We start from the raw sequence: 20271 nt of genomic DNA on the forward strand, positions 1-20271 counted from the left end.
TAGTTAAAATTTTCAAAGAAATAAAAGAAGACGTAAGGAATGAAATTAGAGATAAAATATAGGAAGTGAAAGATCATTTTAATAAAGAGTTAGCAATTCTGAAAAAGAACCAAATGAAGATTCTGGAAATGAAAGATTCAATAAATCAGGTTAAAAATCCAATTGAAAATATCACCAATGGATAAGACTACTTTTTAAAGACAGATTTTTCAGGTCTTGAAGATAAAGTATATAATCTTAAAAATAAAGTTTACAATAAAAAAGATTAAGAGACCAATACCAGAAAATAGTCAAGGAATCTGAGCTAATACCAAGATATGAAATTTAAGAGTTATTTTGAGTAGATTTAGCCTCCTAAATACAAACTAAAGGAATGCATAGTCTCTTCCATGAAATAATATTAGAAAAAATTCCACATCTTAGGAACAAGATGAAAATCCAAATACAAGAAACCTATAGGACTCCAAATACGCAAGATCAAACAAGATCATCTCCAAAACACATTATAATGAAAATGTCTAATATACAGTGCTAAGAGCCACAGCCAAGTAATATGATGCATGGCATTTTTGGTTGAAAGGTGACGCCAGCTAGCCATTGAGATGATATGATTATGTTAAGATTTACATTCATATGGATATTGGACTCCTGCTGTCCACCTTGGCCTGCTACGGGACTCCTGGAGAGTTCCCATTGGTTGGGGAAGTGCGGTAGGAGGGATTTCCGGAGGAGGAACTTCCTCTTTGGATCCGGGAGAATGCCACGTGCTTCGATCGGGATTCTTCCCGGGGGCGTACAGGGCATTGGCAGCAGTTTCAAAAAATAAAGTTTGTTCCTGCTTGAGTGGCTCGTGATTTTGTGCCTAGCCAGACTGCGGTAATACAGAATAAGGATAGAATTTTAAAGCTACAAGGGAAAAGCAGCTGTTCACATTTCTAGGCAAACCAATCTGGATATCAGCTAATTTTTCAACCCAGGTCCTAAAAGCCAGGAGGGCCTGAACAATATATCCCAAGCTTTGAAACTGGTGCCAACAAGATTACTATATCCAGCAAAATTAGCCTTCAGAATTGAAAAGGAAATAAAAACCTTCCATGATAAGCAGAAATTAAAAGAATTCATAAACACTAAGCCTGGACCAAAAAATATATTCAATTAAATATTTCATGAAGAGGAAATAAAAAATAAAACCAGCATAAGGATGAATTACGCTGGAAGAATAGTCAATTAAAGAATAATCAAATCTCAATTAAGCATTGGAAATAAGTGAAAATGTCAAGAAATAAAAATCATCTATAATAACTGAATAAAACTGTTGTAAGTACTTAAATCAAAAGACATAGATTTGTAAAGCAGATTAAAAAACAAGGTTCAATCATAAGTTGTTTATAAGAGATAAGGATAAAGAAGGATAAACAAGAAAGGATAAACAAGCTTGATAAACCCTTAGTCAAAATAACCAAAAGAAAGAGGGAAAGGCCCAAGCTAACAAAAAAGGATAAAAAGAAAAGGAAATATTAATGCAAACACTATTGAAATCAGGAGGATCACTAGAAAAATATTTTGAAATTTTATACACTAATGAGCTAGAAAATCTCAAAGACATTGACCAATTCCTGAAAGCATATTATCTATCCAAGTTGAACCATGAGGATACAGAAAACTTAATCAGATGAACATCAAGGAATGGAATTGAAGAAGCTATTAAAAAAACTTCTGACAATAAAAGCCCAGGACCAGATGAATTCTGAGCCAAGTTCTACCAGAACTTTAAAGAGCTAATACCAATCTTCCTCAAAGTATTACAAAAAATAGAAAATAAGGGAACATTGCCAAATTTATTTTATGAAGGTAGTATCACTCTGATACCAAAATCAAATAAAAACACATCAAAAATATAAAAATGCAGCTCAATATTCCTGATAAACACAAATGCAAAAATCCTAAGTAAAATATTGGCAAACCTCATTTAAAAACACATTAAGAAGATAGTGCACTATGATCAGGTGGATTTCATCTCAGAGATGCAAGGTTGGTTCAACATATGCAAATCAATAAATGTAATTCACCAATAAAGTTAATGGCAAGAATTACATGATTATTTCAATAGAAGCAGAATGAACATTTGACAAATACCAGCACCCATTCATGTTTAAAACACTAGAGAAAACTAGGAGTAGTTACCTCAATACTGTAAGGGCCATTTATGAAAAACCCAAGGCCAAGATCATATGGACTGGAGAAAACAAAGCTTTTCCTTGAAAAACAGGAACAAGACAAGGATGTCCACTGTCATAGTGCTATTCAATGTAGTCCTTGAAACTCTAGCTAGTTCAATAAGGCAAAAGAATGAAATTAAAGGAATACAAATAGAAAAAGAAGAACTCAAATTATCTCTGTTTTCAGATTACATGATCCTATATTTAGAAGACCTCAAAACTCCACCAACAGCCTTTTACAGATGACAAACTTAGTAAAGTCAGAATACAAAGCCAATATACATAAATCAATTGCTTACTTTCCTATACCAGAAGTGAATCTGCAAAAAAAAGAAATTTGAAAAACTACCCCATTCACTAAAACCTCAGAAAATAAAATATTTGGTAATTAATCTAATGAAGGAGATGAAAGACCTCAACAATAAATGCTATAGAACATTAAAGAAATTGAAGAGAACCTTAGAAGATGAAAAGACTTTCCACTTACTTGGGTAGGTAAAGTTAATATTGTCAAAACGGCCACACCACCAAATTTTGCTGCTAAAAGGATGGAACTTGAAAATGTCATGGTAAATAATATAAACCAGACCCAGAAAGACAAGGGTCAAATGTTTTCCCTGATATACAGAAGCTAGACCAAATTAAGTGGGGAAGAAGGGGAGTAATTATATGAGCACAGAAGAGAGATCATTAGAGGAAGAGGAAGAGGATTAAAGGGGAGGAAGGAGGATCAGTAAAAGAGAGGAAGATTGGAATGAATTTCTACGTACATATATGACTATACCACAATTAATTTCACCTTTATGTATATCTGTAATGCACTAATTAAACAAAACTGTAAATAAGTCTAAAAAATATCACTAGAGTAGAGGAAAGGGAACAAGAGGAAGGAAGAATAGAGGGAAAGAGATAGTACGGGAGACTTAACTACAGCAAATTACATTCCTTGCTTGTATGATTATGTCAAAATGAACCCTAATATTACATATGACTAAGATAAACTAATAAAAGGAAGACAATTTTTCTAGAATTTAGAATAGTGAGATTAGCATGAATTGAGATGCAAAAGAAGCAAGTAACAAACTATAGATTATTATCATTCCCCAATGATCTCTCCAGACTCTCAATTTATTACTTCCTATAATAACATTACATCCTTACCAACTGTTCACTTTATTATGTCCTTCATTTATGTATTATCACATCAACCTATTTCTGACAGGAGTCATTGTTGAATGGAGAAGCATTGACTTAGAAAACAGAGTACTTGGGTTCCTATTTCTGCGATTTGAGGCAAGTCATGATCCCTTGGGTGCCAGTTCTCTTGACTATAAAATAGAATTTCTATAACTCTTCAGGCATAAAGAAGAATGATTTCATGACATTTGCATGTAAATGGATGGACCTGAAGACTATCATGCTAAATGAAATAAGCCTGTCCTAAAAAACAAAGGTCAAATGTTTTCACTGATATTTGGAAGTGAATCCACAATCCGAAGAGAGAGGGGAAGAATTGATATTCAGTAGCTTAGACAATGGAAAATGAAGGAAAGAGATGGGGCATAGGAAAAAGAAAGATAGTGGAATAAATTTGAAATATTTTCCTATGTACTTATATGAATACACTATAGTGAGTCTCACCATCATGTACATCCATAAGAATGGTGTATTAACTAGAATTAGATATATTCCATGCTTGTAGAATTATATCAAAATTAATTCTACTGTCATACATAATTTAAAAGAACCAATTTTTAAAAGCAGTTTTGAAATCAAATAGGATAACATACAAATGGTTTGTAAGCTTTCATTCAGTAAAGGTATTTTCCTAGTGAAGGCACAATGTTTCCGTTTTGTTTTGTTTTGTTTTGTTTCATTGTACACAGTTGCAACCAACTTTTCATTTCTTTGGTTGTACACAATGTAGCATTGCACCATGTGTGCAGTCATATATGTACCTAGGGTAATGATGACCATCTCATTCCACTATCTTTTCTACCCCCATGCCCCTCCCCACTCCTCTCTCTTCTTTGCCCAATCAAAGTTCCTCCATTTTTTCCCCATAATGTTTCTGCATTTTACCAAAAGTTTCTACATTTAGTCTCAGTTCATTCTGACCCTTCCAACTGAATGACACTGAGTAGGTCATTAAAATTTTCTGAACCACAATTTCCTTAAGTTTAGAAATAAGATATCACAAAATTCTTCAAAGACAAAAATGAAAGTCTAAAGTATTTTTTATTCTACAGAATATCATGTAATTTAAGAAAATATTAAGCTGGGCATGGTGGCACACAACTGTAATACTATTTAGGAGGCGAAGCAGAAGAATCCCAAGTTCAAGGCAATTACCACTGAGGCCCTATCTCAAAATAGAATAAGAAAGACAGATGAGGATGAAGCTCAGTGTTAGAGCATTTGCATAGCATATCCTAGATATAATGCCTAACAGGAGGGAGGGAGGGAGGGAGAGAGAGAGAGAGAGACAGAGAGACAGAGAGAGAGAGAGAGAGAGAGAGAGAGAGAGATCATTTTATTAATTCAGTCATGTGATCTTAACTATTTATATTACTTTCCTCATGCATAAAATGAAAATATAACAGAACTTCTGGGGAACTGAACGAGACAATGTGTATAAAGTGTTCAACATAACTCCTGATTAGTTAGTATTATAAATTATAATATATGAAGGTACCTAGTACGTACCATTATGATATTATTGTTAACATCAGATGTCCCTGAAGAACCATATTTGCAAAGTTTCACTTAACTTTTCTCTTTGGGCATAATTTAAACATTTTTACTGACTTCCTAATACCACCTTAAGCAACTGGTGCTAGACACTGGACAGAGTATTTCACGATCTCCACTTGTTTAAGAGCACATAGGAAGCTTGCCAATCATCACTGTTCATCCAACATGCCCTAATATTGTAATTTTATATATTCAATGGAAATTAATTTTTCCAATTTGGAAGTATACAGCACAGTGTTAGTAGTGAAAAGGGTAGGGAATTGATTTCTCTGTAGGAATGCCTGCCTCCACTTAAATAAATAATTCATTCCATAACAAATAAATAAAAAAGAGATATTAAACATATTCTGAAAAGTATAATTCCCTTAATATAGCCAGGTTCTACTAAAGGATGGGGCATTTAAATGTTGTTATGATAGATTATTTATTATGTGTGGAGAATATGAGAATGCAAGCACTTTAAAAATGCCAAAGCTCACTTCCAAATAAAGAACACTTTTTGGTAGATGTTTCATCTAGTCTCCTAATATCACAGGTGAACTTCAGGAGCTGCCTAATTCCTTCTTGTGAAATTAGATAGAAGAGGTTGGGAACTCTTTTGCAGATTTCCTAGATAACCAGAAAAAAAGTGTTCTTACTCTTTTAAATGAAGGACTTGTACAGCTTTCAGTTATATTCTTGGGGGCCTCAATTTCATCTAAGATTACTCTTGTCAGGACACAAATAATTTGCAGAAATAGAACATAATGAAACAGTAAATTGAGTTAATAAAATATGAGGCTCTGTTTCTAGCACAACAAAAGTACCAAAATAAACAATATCCATTATTATCATTGGCAAATTATAATATCCTAAGTAGAATAAATTCCTTACATTATCAATTATAACATGCTTACTATGGTACTTTCAACAGCTCTAAAATTAAAATAATTTGAAATGTTTCTCTTAGCTTCCAAGACATTTGAGAATAAAAAGGAATCTGCTCAACATCCTTCAACAGATTTTTCAAGAAACTTGGATTAAGAAAATTAATTCCTAAAGTATCTGCCAAATTTTAAGATAATAATCAAAATTCTAATTATATTTTGTTGGTTTCTAAAAGTATTTATTGTTGGCTTTATCAAAATTATTAGTTATGGGTCAACTTATCAAGCACTAGACATTTCTTAAATTTCAGATGTACATTTTATTGGACATCAGGGTCCATTTTATATATAATGTGCACTGGATATTTATGTTCTTTTTATAGAAGTAACAGCATATTTTATGATTTTGCATTACTGTAGATGTTTATGGTTCTTTTATGGTTGCTTTTATGACATATGTGTAAAATCTATTATTTGTTTGGTGCTGAGTACTTGATTAGGACTAAAGCTATGCTTATAGCATTCTGATGATAAAATACTATCCAGGTTGCCAAAATGCATTTCATAGTATTGCTTTTTGACAGGTGTTATAGGATAGAAAGGGATCAGTTTATCAAAGTAAGGTCAAAATCAAGACAAAAAATCACTTTCTACAGTGCTTTCCCTGGTAACAGAAGTTATTTCTCACAAAGACTTGGCAACTCAGAACTGACAAGGATTTTTTTTTTCATGAGTCTAACATTAAATTAGGTGGAGTTTTGGTCTCTTGATATATCTTATATGGCTTAATAATGGGATGAGTTTTGCGTCCCAACCTCCACCCCCTACCATTACCACTCCTTACCACCCCAAAACACAGTCCTTGCTGTATTTTTCTGAAGCTGCCCTAAAACTTGTGGGACTTAGAAAATATCAATATTTGGTGGAAGACATATACTTTTACCCCAGTAAGATATAGGAGCTTCACTATCTAAAAGATAATTTTGACAGTGTGCTTGGTTTACTTATTTTTTAAAATTCTGTCCAGAATAAAGACTATTTGAGAGGACTGGATTCCTGGCTTCAGGAATTTTGAGTTTCTTTTCTCTTATCCAGGTCTGAAACTAACTGGAGCTCAGAATGTGTCACAACATCACCAGAAAGAGATTTATAGGATGAAAAGGCTGTGGAAGAAAAAAGAGGGTCAAAGACCCCCAGGAGGAAATCTATATGGGGATCTAGCAGAAAAGTCAGGTCTATGTCCTGAGGTTAGAAATAGGTCCAACACAGTTATGAAGCCATTTAACATCACTTCTACCCTGTGGACTCTCTCCTAATTGGACTGTGCTATTAAAGCTCAAATTAAGACACAAAAGGAAAAACTTATTGTAATATGACCATTTTGACAATATTTCTGCCTATCTAAGAACAGGGGACATCTTTACATCTTCTAAGATCTTTTAAAATTTTCTTTCTTCAATGTTCTGTAATCTTCATTGTAGAGGCCTTTCACCACCTTGTTTAGATTTACACACATACACACACGATTTATATATTATATGTAAAATATATATATATAATGTGTGTGTGTGTGTGTGTGTGTGTGTGTGTGTGTGTGTGTGTGTGTATGTACTGGGGATTGAACTCAGGGGCACTTGCCCACTGAGCCACATCCCCAGCCCTACTCTGTATTTTATTTAGAGATAGGGTCTCACTGAGTTGCTTAGCACCTCACTTTTTGCTGAGGCTTTAAACCCGTGATGCTCTTGCCTCAGCCTCCCAAGCCACTGGGATTACAGGCACCACTGTACCCAGCTCCTAAATATTTTTTGAGGCTATTTTCTGATTTCTTTCCCAACAGACTGATTATTAGACCATAGACAAGCTAGTGATTTTTATATGTTGATATTATATTCTGCTACTTTGTTGAATTTATCAGCTCTAGAACTCTTCTGGTGGAGTTTTTTTGAATGTTCTAAGAAAAGGTTCATGCCATCAACAGATGATAGAAAGCACCCAAAAACATTAACACCAAAAAAACAAATAACCCAATCAATAAATGGGCCAAGGAATTGAACAGACACATCTCAGAAGAGGATATACAATATCAATCAACAAAGATATGAAAAAATGTTCAACATCTCTAGCAATTAGAGAAATGCAAATCAAAACTACTTGGACGTCTTTTTATCTAGTTTTGGTATCAGAGTAATACTGGTTTTATAGAATGAATTTGAAAGAATTCTCTCATGTTCTATTTCATGGAATAATTTGAGGAGGATTGGCATTAGTTCTTCTTTGTTAAAGGTATAATAGAAATTGGGTGAGAATTCATCATTCCTGAGATGTTCTTTGTTGGAAAACTTTGAATTGTTTCTTCGATGTTATTGCTTAATATTGGTTCATTTAGGTATTCTATATCCTCTTGGTTAAATTTGGGTAGGTCATATTTGTCTTAAAATTTCTCAGTATCTTTTAGATTTTCCAAGTTATTGCAATAAAAGTTTTCAAAGTAGTTACTAATCATTCTCTACATTTCATAAATGTCTATGGTGATATTTTCTTTTTCATATCTAGTTTTATCAATTTGAGTCTTCTTTCTGATTCTGTTTGTTAGTTTGGCTAGGGTTTTATCAATATTATTTCTATTTTGAAAGAACCAACTCTTCATTTCATTGATTCTTTATATTCTTTTGTATTATCAATTTCATTAATTTAAGCTCTGTTTTTTATTATGTTCTGTCCTCTACTGGTTTTAGAATTAGTTTATTCTTGCTTTTCTAGGCCCTTAAAATGTAACATTAGAATATTTATTTGGGATCTATTTTTTGGTTATTGGTTTTTGGTTTTTTCTTTTGTTTCATTTCATTTTTTTTACATGTTTACTGAATGCTGTAAACCTTCCTCTTAGAACTGCCTGCTCAATGTCCTATATATTTTGATGTTATATCTCTTGTATCAAATTTTTTTTATTTCTCTCATGACTTCTTGTTTCAAAATCATATTATTCAATCTCCATGTGATAAGTGTTTATTTTGATATTGATTTCTAATTTCATTTCATTATCATCTTATAAGAAGCAAGAAATTACCTCAGTTTTTTCTTGTATTTGATGAGATTTACTTCAATGTCATCCCCATTAAAATACCAATAATATTCTTGACAGAAGTAAAAAAATATATATATCCTAGTAATTCAACCATCTAATACTTGAAAAAGGTGTTGAAAAATACACGTTAGAGAAAAGATAGCCTTTTTAACAAATGGTGTTTGGGAAACTGATTATCCATATATCAAAAAATTAAAGTAGATCCTTATTTCTCACCCTACCCAAGAACATCAACTCAAATTGGATGAAAGACCTAGAAATTACACTTGACTTTGAGAAGAAAACATAGGGTCAATACTCAAACTTATCAATCTAGGCACCAATTCTTCAATGAAACTTCTAAAAGTCAAGTAATAAAATCAGGAATCAATAAGTGGAATAGCTTAAAATTTCAAAGTTTCTGCATAGGAAAGAAATCAAGAGAATGAAGAGAGAACATACAGAAAGGAATAAAATCATTACTAGCTACTCTTCTGACAGGAGATTAATATCCAGAATATATAAAGAAATCAAAAACATAATCACACACACACACACACACACACACACAAAATAAATAAATAAATAGATAAATGGGCGAATGAACTAAACAGCCTTTTTGCAAAAGAAGTAATACAAGTGGCCAACAAATATGTGAAAAATTGTTCAACATTTTTAATAATCAGAAATTCAAATCAAACTACAATAAGATTTCATCTCACTCCAATTAGCATAGTAATAATCAAGAATACAAATCATAATAAAAGCAGGCAAGGATATGAGGATAAAGATACATATATACATTGTTGGGACAGAAATTGGTTTAACCACTTTAGAAACCATTATGGAGATTCCTCACATGACTAGGAATGGAACCACCATATGATTCAAATATACCACTCCTTGGTATTTATCCAAAAGAACTAAAATCACTTATTATAGTGAGACACACATACCAATGTTTATTAGCAGTGCATTCACAATAGCCAAGTTATAGAAACAGCATAAGTGCCCATCAACAGATGAATTGATTTTAAAAAATGTTACATATATACAATGGAGTTTTACTCAGCCATAAAGAAGACTCAAATTATGCCATTTGCCAGTAAATTAATGGACCTGGAGAACACAATATGTGAAAAAAAGCCAAGCTCATAAAGTCAATGTTTTCTCTTGTATGTGGACTCTAGAGAGGAAAAAAAATGATTTTTTTAAAACAGGTATCTCATGAAAATAGAAGGAAAAAGAGTGGAGAAGAACTGTGGAGTGAAACTGACCAAATTGGGCTGTGTAAATATATGAATGTATCAAATGAAGAACACTTTTATGTATAACTATAATGCACCAATTTAAAATATATAAATAGAAGGAAGATCACCTATGTAAAGGAAGGGAATGCAGGTGGGAGGAGGGGAGTTAAAGGGAAAGTGCTAGAATTGAAATGGATCAAATTACATTATAAGTATTTATGAATATTTCAAAATGAAACCCACTATTACATATAACTATAATACACTTAAAAACGTTTTACAAAATGTTCAGAAACGCCTTTAGGTATTTGTCCAGACAAAAGTATACAAACATCTTCCATTTTTCTCCCAAACTTCCTCCCCTGCAATTACTAGTGAAAATCTAGTTTTGCACAACATGAAAGTAAAGAAGAAAATTAAAATGACAGGTTAGACCAATCAACCAAAAACTTATTATTGACTCTGCCCTTCTCTCTTCTCAATAATGGTCACAATGACAGTGCTACATCGATTTCATCAATCACCTTAAAATTGGAACTTAACAAATTTTAAGACACCATTTTTCCACGTCAATATTTAAATTGTTCAGTAACTTTCTTATGAGGCTTATTCAAGATTTAGTATCTATTTAAAATTGTTCTTGAAAATTTAAACTTCCTCTATATTTAATAACTTTTTAAGCTCCACTAAATTACAGGTTTTGCATTCTTGGTAGCATTGTCTTAAATCTGACAATAAATTTTTCAAGTAGCATTTACAATGTGCTAGCATGTTAGAAGAAAATATGTAAGTCAAGGCAAAATGCTACTAATTGAGGTTCATGTTAATAAATTTATTTGGGATTATTTTTATATGTTTTGTTATTTGCAGAGAACTGTCTTGCCAATTTGGAAATTAGTATAGGCCAAGTGACAAAATGGACTTAAAAGAAATAGCTCCTTAGCCAGTTAGAGCTCCCTGACTCCACTTTCCAAAGCCTCCTTCCTCCCTAGCCCCAGTCTTCGCTTTAATTACAAAATCTCGAGGCTTATGATACCCATTGGTAAATTTTCTGTCAGGTGTAACCAGATGTTTTATTTAACCTCTAATATAAATAAAACATCTGAAAAAAGTTTTGTAATGCCTTTGTGAACAGCTGTTTGATCTGGAAACTGAGTGCTGTGGCAGCTATACGGATCTGGTCATTCTCTACATAAAGTTGAAGCAATTGTCTTGATCCTTGGGAAAACTGCCTCTGTAGTGTTATAAAGCCTGTTATTATAGCATGTTAGATCTCTGTAAAATGACTAATGTGTAGCCAACACATGTTTAATCTGCTCAACAAGAATTTATTTAGTATATTTAAAATGTAGGGGAAAAACCTGCTGATCATTTCTTTGAGAATGAAAATGTAAGTTGGGTGCATAAAGGCAATTTTATTATATTTTCTATATTATAATGTAATGTTTTAGCAACTCCTATGCTATTTGTATTAATGGCACACTTTATATTATTTTCCAGCCTTATTAAGTAAGTCTAAGAATGATAATCCTTGTGTCTCATAGTTTTTTATTGTTAGTCAACATAAATATATTTCTAACAAAACTACTTCATTTGGCTAAAATAATCAACAAGGTGGTAAAAAGTTGATACTTAAACTGCTTAAAACTAAATTAAGATAATATTTTAGATAAGTATAAAATTTCCTGTATTTCTAGAAGGACAAAAATCTAATCTAATGTATATGAGCTAGCCTACTTTTAAATCTTAGCAGAAGATCATTTATGGGCCATTCTAATGAATACAGACCAAACTCCCTTTTTTATTTATTTCCCTTAATGACTCAAGGCTGAGGTGTAATGCAAAAATACACTGCATGCTAATAAGAAAGAATATAATATTATATATTTCAGATAATTGTTTGCTATTTGAAAAATCAAGATTTTATTTCCAAATTTATGTTTGTTTTAATATACTTTAGCATTATTATTAGTTTTAATTTAATGAACGACCGCATTTACAGCATACATCTTATTATGCACTTTTATAATATAGTGCATCATGATACATATTATATCATTCACTTTGCATGTACACATACCTACAGAGGTTTTCTCTTTTCAACCATGCAATTTATTGCTTTTTGACTCAAATTTCTTAGCATTTGTGACTCCATTTATTATTATCTGCATCCAAAAACTAAATAGGAAGCAGTTGCTTAACATACTTTAAAGGTACAATGTTTGTGTAAGCTTCACTTTCCTTCTTTAAAGCTGATAAGCCATTCTTCCTGAGGAAAGTTACTCCATGCACTTTTTAAGAAGCCAGAGTTGTCTAGGGGGTGGTAAAACCACACCTCAGTCTCCTCGCAAACTATCTTAGTGAACTCTGGATTTACAAGGGTTTCTATAATATAGTTTCAGGGTGAGGTACTTTGGGATTGTACAATTCAGACAAATGTTACTTCCAAGGTCACTAGTTTATATTAAGCTAAGCAAAGTGATTTAGATGGTTTTAAATATGATAGAAAACTAAAGCATTGCTGGGCATGGTAGCACATGCCTGTAATCCCAGCAACCTGAAAGGCTGAGGCAAGGAGGATCGAAACTTCAAGTCAGGCTCAGCACCTTAGCAAGACCTGATCTCAAAATAAAAAATAAAAATGTCTGGAGATGTGGTTCAGTGGTTGATCCCTGGGTTCAATCCCTGGTACAAAGGAGGAGGCGGAAATAAATAAGAAAAAAAGAAAACTAAAGCTTTGTCCACCCGCAATGAGTTAACCTGTAGGCACCCTCTGAAATATAGATTTAGCCTGGATGGTCTTGAACTTGAACTGGATAAAGAGTTAACATCCCAAATAATGGAAGCCAGGAAGGAAATTTAATTGTATTACAAACAAAAGTTATTGTTATTAAAACTCTGTACATGTATGTATACATATATGTGTGTATAAATGTTGACTTCGACATCCATTTTCAGCTCAGATTTCATTTGGTAACTTACTCTTCCTCCCAAAATAAGTGGTTTCAAAACACTCCTTTCATCATTCCTTCAGAGGAACACAGAACAAAGGGATAAAACAAATGCAGAGATTAAAGCTGCAGGGCCACACAAATATAAATAGAAGCCATTCCTCAATAATAAGTCCACAGGTGTAGGCATTTAAAGGGAAAGTAGAGGTCTGCGATAACATTTTGCACTTGAAATGAGCTCTGAAGTCCATAATTAGAAAACAGGGACACACTCAATGATAAAAGGAAGGAGCCAGACCAAAACAGAATAATCAGAAACAATAGCCCAGAACATTTTTATAACAGGACATGAGCAGTGACACATCTCTTAGGTGTGCTTGGCTAAAGAATATTTCTCAGCAACTTCTAATGAAGGGAAGTTGGAAATGACCTCAAAACCCTTGTGTTTCAATGAGGTTTGGTATATATTAAATTGAAATCAACTCTATATGTGGTTATCATTCTAGACAATAATTCACCATTCATACTTAATTATTTTGTAATGTTCAGAGATAAGAATTTCTCCCGGTAAGATTTTAAATGGACTGCTGCAGTCAAAACTTTGATATCTTATTTGGGTAGACAAAATTAGTAGTGTTCCTGACAGATAAACCAACTGAAGCAGCATTTATCTGCAACTCTGCAAATGCTTTAGAAAACCACAGCATTGACCGAACCATCACAGGAAGATATCTTTTGGAATTGCTTTAGAGCCTCCAGTTGATTTTATGAACAGACAATATTTTCTTTGGAGGGTAAATTGAATTTGAAAATATAATAGCTAACTGGCATTGTGAACCATTCCTAATGAATAACAAGTGTGATCATCCCAGGAAGGGCACAAATTTTAATAGGTAGGCACTATGATATTCGAAAAAAGTCAGTCATATGACCTTGAAGTCTGATTACAAGGAGTGTGACCTAGAAAGGAAGTTCAAGGTTATTAAAATCACAATACTTATTGCTAGTTTATTAGTAGCCTTTGAGAATATCAAGGGTCAAAATATACTTAAAGAGTAAAGGGAGGAATGATCCCCCAAAAAGCTGAATAACAGAAAGAAGTCATTTAAAATTCAGAATGAGCATTTAAAAAACAAAAGCACCAGAATTTGCCATGACTTCTAAACCACATTATCTCCCCAAGGTAAATTAAGAATAATGCACTTGAATTCTGCTGAAAGTCATTTGGCCCCAGAATCTTTCTCAGAGCTGCCTAGGGAGTGCACATGAATTGTGGAGCCGGAGCAAGTGAGTTCAAATCCCATCTCTCCCTCTTCCAAGCTAGTGATCCAGGGCAAGTAATTTATCCTTTGTGCCTCAGCTCCCACATCTTAAAGTGGAAATAATACAAGGATATAACTCATGGTTCTGGTATGAGGACTAAGTGAATTTACAAGCACTTGAATATGGCCTAGTACTTACTGTTCAATAATAATAACAATACTAATAATATTAAAATAAATAACATCTCCTCCCATTTGCAGCAATTAAAGGCAGGAACTTAAACGCCATTTTTTAATTCGCCTTTGTCAATTTACTTTTTTAATTCACAGTAAAAAAATCAATCTCATTTCTTGGGTTGTAGTTGGTTATTTTGTCAAAATCCAAAGTATCCTTTAGAAACAAGCTTTTGCTCATCAGTTTAAAATTCTAAATATCGTATTACAGAAAATATGTTTCACTCTTGGAAGGTTATCTCTTAAGGAGATATTCTAGGTTTGACCAGCAGTGGTCAAGTAAATATCTAGAAATAGTCTGAATTGTGGCAGTTACATTAATCAATATTGCTTAAAAATAAATATGGACTCCTGACCTTCAGAGCTGTAAGGTAACTTTAATATGTGGTATATTAAATCACTAAGTTTGAGGAAATTTATTACAGCAGCAATAGGAAATGAATCCAAAATGCCTCTCAAAGCTGTACATCAGCATTTCTTTTGTGTACATCTGCAACTGAGTTTTTAGGAGAATCTCTTGTACAGTGTCAGTTACCTAGGTAAGATGTCAAGTGTTCAGGTAAGCTAGATAGAATCCACAGATTATCAAATTAAGACCATAAATTTTAAACTCATTTTGCTCATTTGTTTTTTTCCTAGGTTCTATGGAGATACACTCCTCCAAACTTCCATCAATCATAAATCACCTTGAGTATTTGCAGTCTATTTTTCTTCTTATATGTATTAATTTAGCACAGTCCTTAGTACAAAACAGACAGTAAATAAACAGTAGTTGGATGAATGAATGTATTTCATGCAGGTGAAGCATTTACCATCAGGGAGTGACTAAAAGTCTCATTTCTATCATACTAGGTATTCCACAAATACATGAATGTGTTGTCATTACAACATAAGGCCACTACAACACAGAAGACTAAATTAATAAGATTATTCAACATAAAACTAAATTACAAGGATTAAAACTTGCTTAATTCCAAGCCAGCCTCGGCAACTTATTGAGTCCCTAACCAACTAAGCTAAACTCTGTCTCAAAATAAAAAGTAAAAAAAAAAAAAAAAAAAAAAAGGGGCATGTAGTCTAGTGGTTAAGGACCTCTGGGTTCAATCCCTTGTACCTACCCTACCACCCTGAAAAAGCTGAATTCCAACCCTTTCTTTTTGCTGACACTATACTTGAGGTTTAGACTATAAATGAGAATTCTTTCTAGTGGATTTAAATATCTGAGAGTGCCTAAATTCCAAACTCTGTCCTTATCCATGTATCTTTTGTAAAAAGTCCTCACAGATCTTGTCTTTCAGTTACCCAGTAATTCCAGAGAATTAGAAAATGCAAGGAAAACTTCAACATAGTCATCTGCTGCTCAGAAACAAACTGCACATCTTGGGTGCCCCTAGGCAGAATTCAGAGTAGAAATTGGTACTTCATGTAAATATATCTCTGTCTCTTAAGAAGTAATAAAGTTGGAATAGGTGGACCACACCTCCAATGTATTTGAAGATAATAGAGTCAGTGAAATGGCTCAGTATCATCTCAAACTAAAATTGGGAGCCTTTCACAATAAGAATTATTTAAACCACTGTAAACAACTAGGAATCAGAGTAAGGATAGAAATCACATTTTGCTCTCCTTTCACAAAACAGCTGAAGAATATTATGCTGCTATTTCAATAAGAATAACACCATACTGATAACAGACTCTATTCAAAATTTAATAAAGCATTACTCTCTTAATCAAAACATGACTATAAGCTTGGACTGTCGCTGGAAAGCAGAATAATGTGAACAAAAGAGAAATGGATCTGTGTCTGAATATCAACTCTATAAAACAAATAACACCTCCTTACACATGCAGCAATTAAAGGCAGGAACTTAGAAGCCATTCTAGATACACTTTTGTCTAGTTTCTTACTGAGGAAAAGTTGGAATCACAATATCAAAGTGGTTATATACTAAAAATGAATCTATCAAGTGCCATTCCACATATGTGAGTATATGTGTATTTTCTTTAGCTTAGGTAGAAGATATCTGCATGAAATTTTGCCCAAAGCACATGTGTAAGATCTCAATAAAGTTTAGAAATATAATAGAGAAAATAAACTTTCTACTTAAAATAGTGTATGAAATTTGTAGATAGTAAACGTTTTTCTTCTGACTCATCGTAAGTAATGGTTAAAGAAATTTCAGAATCAGACTTGTAGGGTCTAATTCCTAACTCTGTTACATATAGACTACAGTTAGAGTGAGATGTCAGTTTTATTCATGGGTAAAATTAAGATAATAATAGTGCCTACCTCACATATTTGAAAGAATTTTAGAAGGCAATGCTTAGAACTGATAAATTCACCATCCATTTTCAGAAAAAAAATAGAATTTATTGAAAAGTTTTAGAAGTAAAAGCTAACTGAGGAAGCTTTAATTCCATTCATAATGTATCATTGAGAGTCACCAAAAGTAAACGGTTATTTTGATTCATTCCACTCATTCCAATCTCTCCAATAATATTTTTAAAAATATCATTACAACCTGGATCCTCAAAGTAGTTACTTTATTTATACAAGTTCAATCAGGTTTTAATAATGCCATTGCAGGTCGGCTTCTATCTTACAAGCTAATTTTCAGATTCTGGCTGATAGTTCACATAGACAACGAATTATACCAATTGAGAAATCCAATATAACACAAACACGTAGCACTGATACAGAGTTAATGTGTTATAATAGTTATACAACACCAACTACATGCTCTTCAAGCTGGTTTTGTTGCTTCCATTTTTTAAAACTTATTTTACATAATGTCTGGAGCTGTTGTCTGTAGATAATGATGTGCTGGTTGGAAGCTTCATGATTTTCCTGTCCTCTAGCCTTTTCTGGGGTCTCGGGCAAAGATCAAGGTCTCAAATGAAATTTAATTTTAATGAAACATCAGCTCTCTTTATTAGGACTTGTTAAAAGAAACAGAATATGAGTCATCTTGGGCCAGGATTAAACAAACAGCAAGCAGTCAAAGTAAGGAAAAATAAACACAACTACCACAAGCACTGCCAGGTATCTGGGATACAGGGAGAGTTCATGTGGCAAGTTCAATGTCAGAGTTAAGGAAGGATTTGGGCTTCTCACTTCAGGCAGAGGAAGCAAAACAGGACTGAACATCTAGAATGTGTCAGATAGATGGGCTGCCTTCAAAAGAGAGATCCAGCCACATGACACCTGAAATAAAAGGCTGGATTATTGAAAAAAGTCTTTTGAGAGTCTTGTCTTCCCTTTCCTACCAGGCCCCGAGTTAATAACCTCACTCTTATTTTCTGCAGTCTTCTAGAAAGACAGCTACACTATATTTGCAACTCCACAATTGTTCTTTTACCTGGTCTGAGTTACAGTAAGTGTTCTGCCATTTTCCTTCTCATGCTCAATCTACCAGAATCTTCAAATCCCATGAACACATTGACCTAAAAACATTGCATCTCTACAGACTTACTGTTCTTTCCTAGGCAGGGGCTGAAAAAGTTCGCTTCTTCAAGTTTTCCCCAGCCAGCTATAGTTTGGATCTTAACTCTCCCCCAAAGTCTCAGTTGGTCCCTAGGGGGCAATATTGTAAGATAGTATCATCAGTTAGAGGTGGGGCCTAGGGGGAGGTCTTTATGTCATAGAGAGCATGCCCTCAATGGAGGTTGTAGGAACTCATTCCCCTCCACACACATACCCTTCACCTTCAGGCCACAGGTCATGAGATGAGTGGTTTTGTTCTGTCACAGTTCCTATTTCTGTCATGATTGGATGCCTTGCCACATCCCTAGAACAGTGAATCCAAGCAGTTTTGGACTAGAAACTCTGAAACAATGAGCCAAAATAAACCTGTTATCTTTACAAGTTGGTTATCTTGGGTATTTGTTACAGAGATGGAAAGCTGACTAATGCATAGCCCATGAGCTGTTTGGGGGGACTTTATTGTCCCTGGATGATTTCTCCACTGGAGTATTCAGTCTGCCCATTATCCACTCATCTTCTTGAGTGCTGAAAATAGAGGACAACATTAGTTTTCTGCTCTCATAATGCTGCAGTGACCAGACAGTAGAATAAAGAGTAAAGGACTTCTGTTTCACTGGACTGGTCAGAAAAGACCTTACTGAGAAGGTATAGTAGTTTTCTAAGGCAGCTATATCAAAATACCACAGCCTAGTTGGCATATACAGAAAAGTTTTTACTCACAATTCTGGAGGCAAGAAATCTGAGTTCAAGGTGTCAGGCAGTTTGGTTTATTCTTTAATTTCTCTTTTTGATTTGTAGATGTATTTCACAGGGTCCTTAGTGGATGCATGAAGCCATGAATGTGGATAATAAGCAAACCCTACAGACTCTGTATCTTCCTATACAGATAATACATAACTAATCTCTCACTGTGGCTGTAACTTTAGAAGTTTGAAGTGGAAAAACAAAATCATCATGAATATTTTTCATAATCCCATGCATTCTTACTATCTTAGCAGCCTCAGAACACATTTTTTTCTTTTCTTAAATCAAGAATTTCCACCTCTTAAAATGCTTCCTTTCAGTATTCTTTGGCATACCCAAATTGCCAACACCACTACTCCTGTGCTTTGGAACCATTATTAAGTAAAATAAGGGCTACTTGAACACAAGTACCATGATGCCCTGAAAATCTATCCGATGAAACAGATTATTACTCAGTGACTGATATGACTTAGATTTTAAAATGTCGCTCCAAGGACTCATGTGTTAGGCAATACAGGAATGTCAGAGATGATATGATTACATTGCAAACTATAACTTCATCAATGGATTAATCAATCAAATTCATCCATCAAATGTCCATTTGATGGATTCATAATTTGAATGTACTATAACTGAATGGTTATAATTGTAGGCAGACAAGGAAAGGCTAGAGGAATTAGGTTACTTGGGGACATGCCCTTTGACTGTATCTTGTCCCTGGCTCTTTTCTCACTTTTTCTGCTTCTTCCCAGTTGCCATTAACTGAGTAGCATTCCCCCACCACACCCTTCCAGCATGATGTTCTGCCTCACCTCAGGCCGACAGCAATGGTGTGGGCCAACCATGAACTGAACCTCTGAAATACTGAGCCCAAATAAATTTTTCTTTCTCTAAGTTTTTCTTGTCAGGTATTTTGGTCATAGAAACAAAAGTTAAGTAACATAGTGACTAATAGGTAGGTAGCATATACTGTATGGACATGCTGAACAAAGGAATGAGTCACATACAGAATGGGAAAAGGCACAGTATTTTTTTACATCACTCAGAATCTTGTGCAATTTAAAACATTATTTACTTGTGGAACTTTCCTTTACTTTTAGACTGTAATTGATTATAGACAATTAAAACTATAGAAAATGAAATAATGCATAAGGGAGGACCATTGTATCTGGAGCTAGGAAATTGAGGAAGGTGATTATGGTTAAATGAGAACATAAGGGAGGGACCCTGGGGACCCTCCCAATCCATTTTGACTAGTGTCCTTTAAGAAGAGATAGAGATACCAACAGTACACACATATAAATGAAAGGCTATGTTAGGACTCAGTAAGAATGGAGACATTTGCAGAATAAAAGAGAGACCTCAGAAGAAAGTAAACCTACTCTCTCCTTGATCCTGGATTTCCATCCTCCAGAACCATAAGAAAATAAATTATTGTTG

This window comes from Urocitellus parryii, chromosome 7 (assembly GCF_045843805.1).
Source record: "Urocitellus parryii isolate mUroPar1 chromosome 7, mUroPar1.hap1, whole genome shotgun sequence".
In the NCBI taxonomy this organism is placed as follows: Eukaryota; Metazoa; Chordata; class Mammalia; order Rodentia; family Sciuridae; genus Urocitellus; species Urocitellus parryii.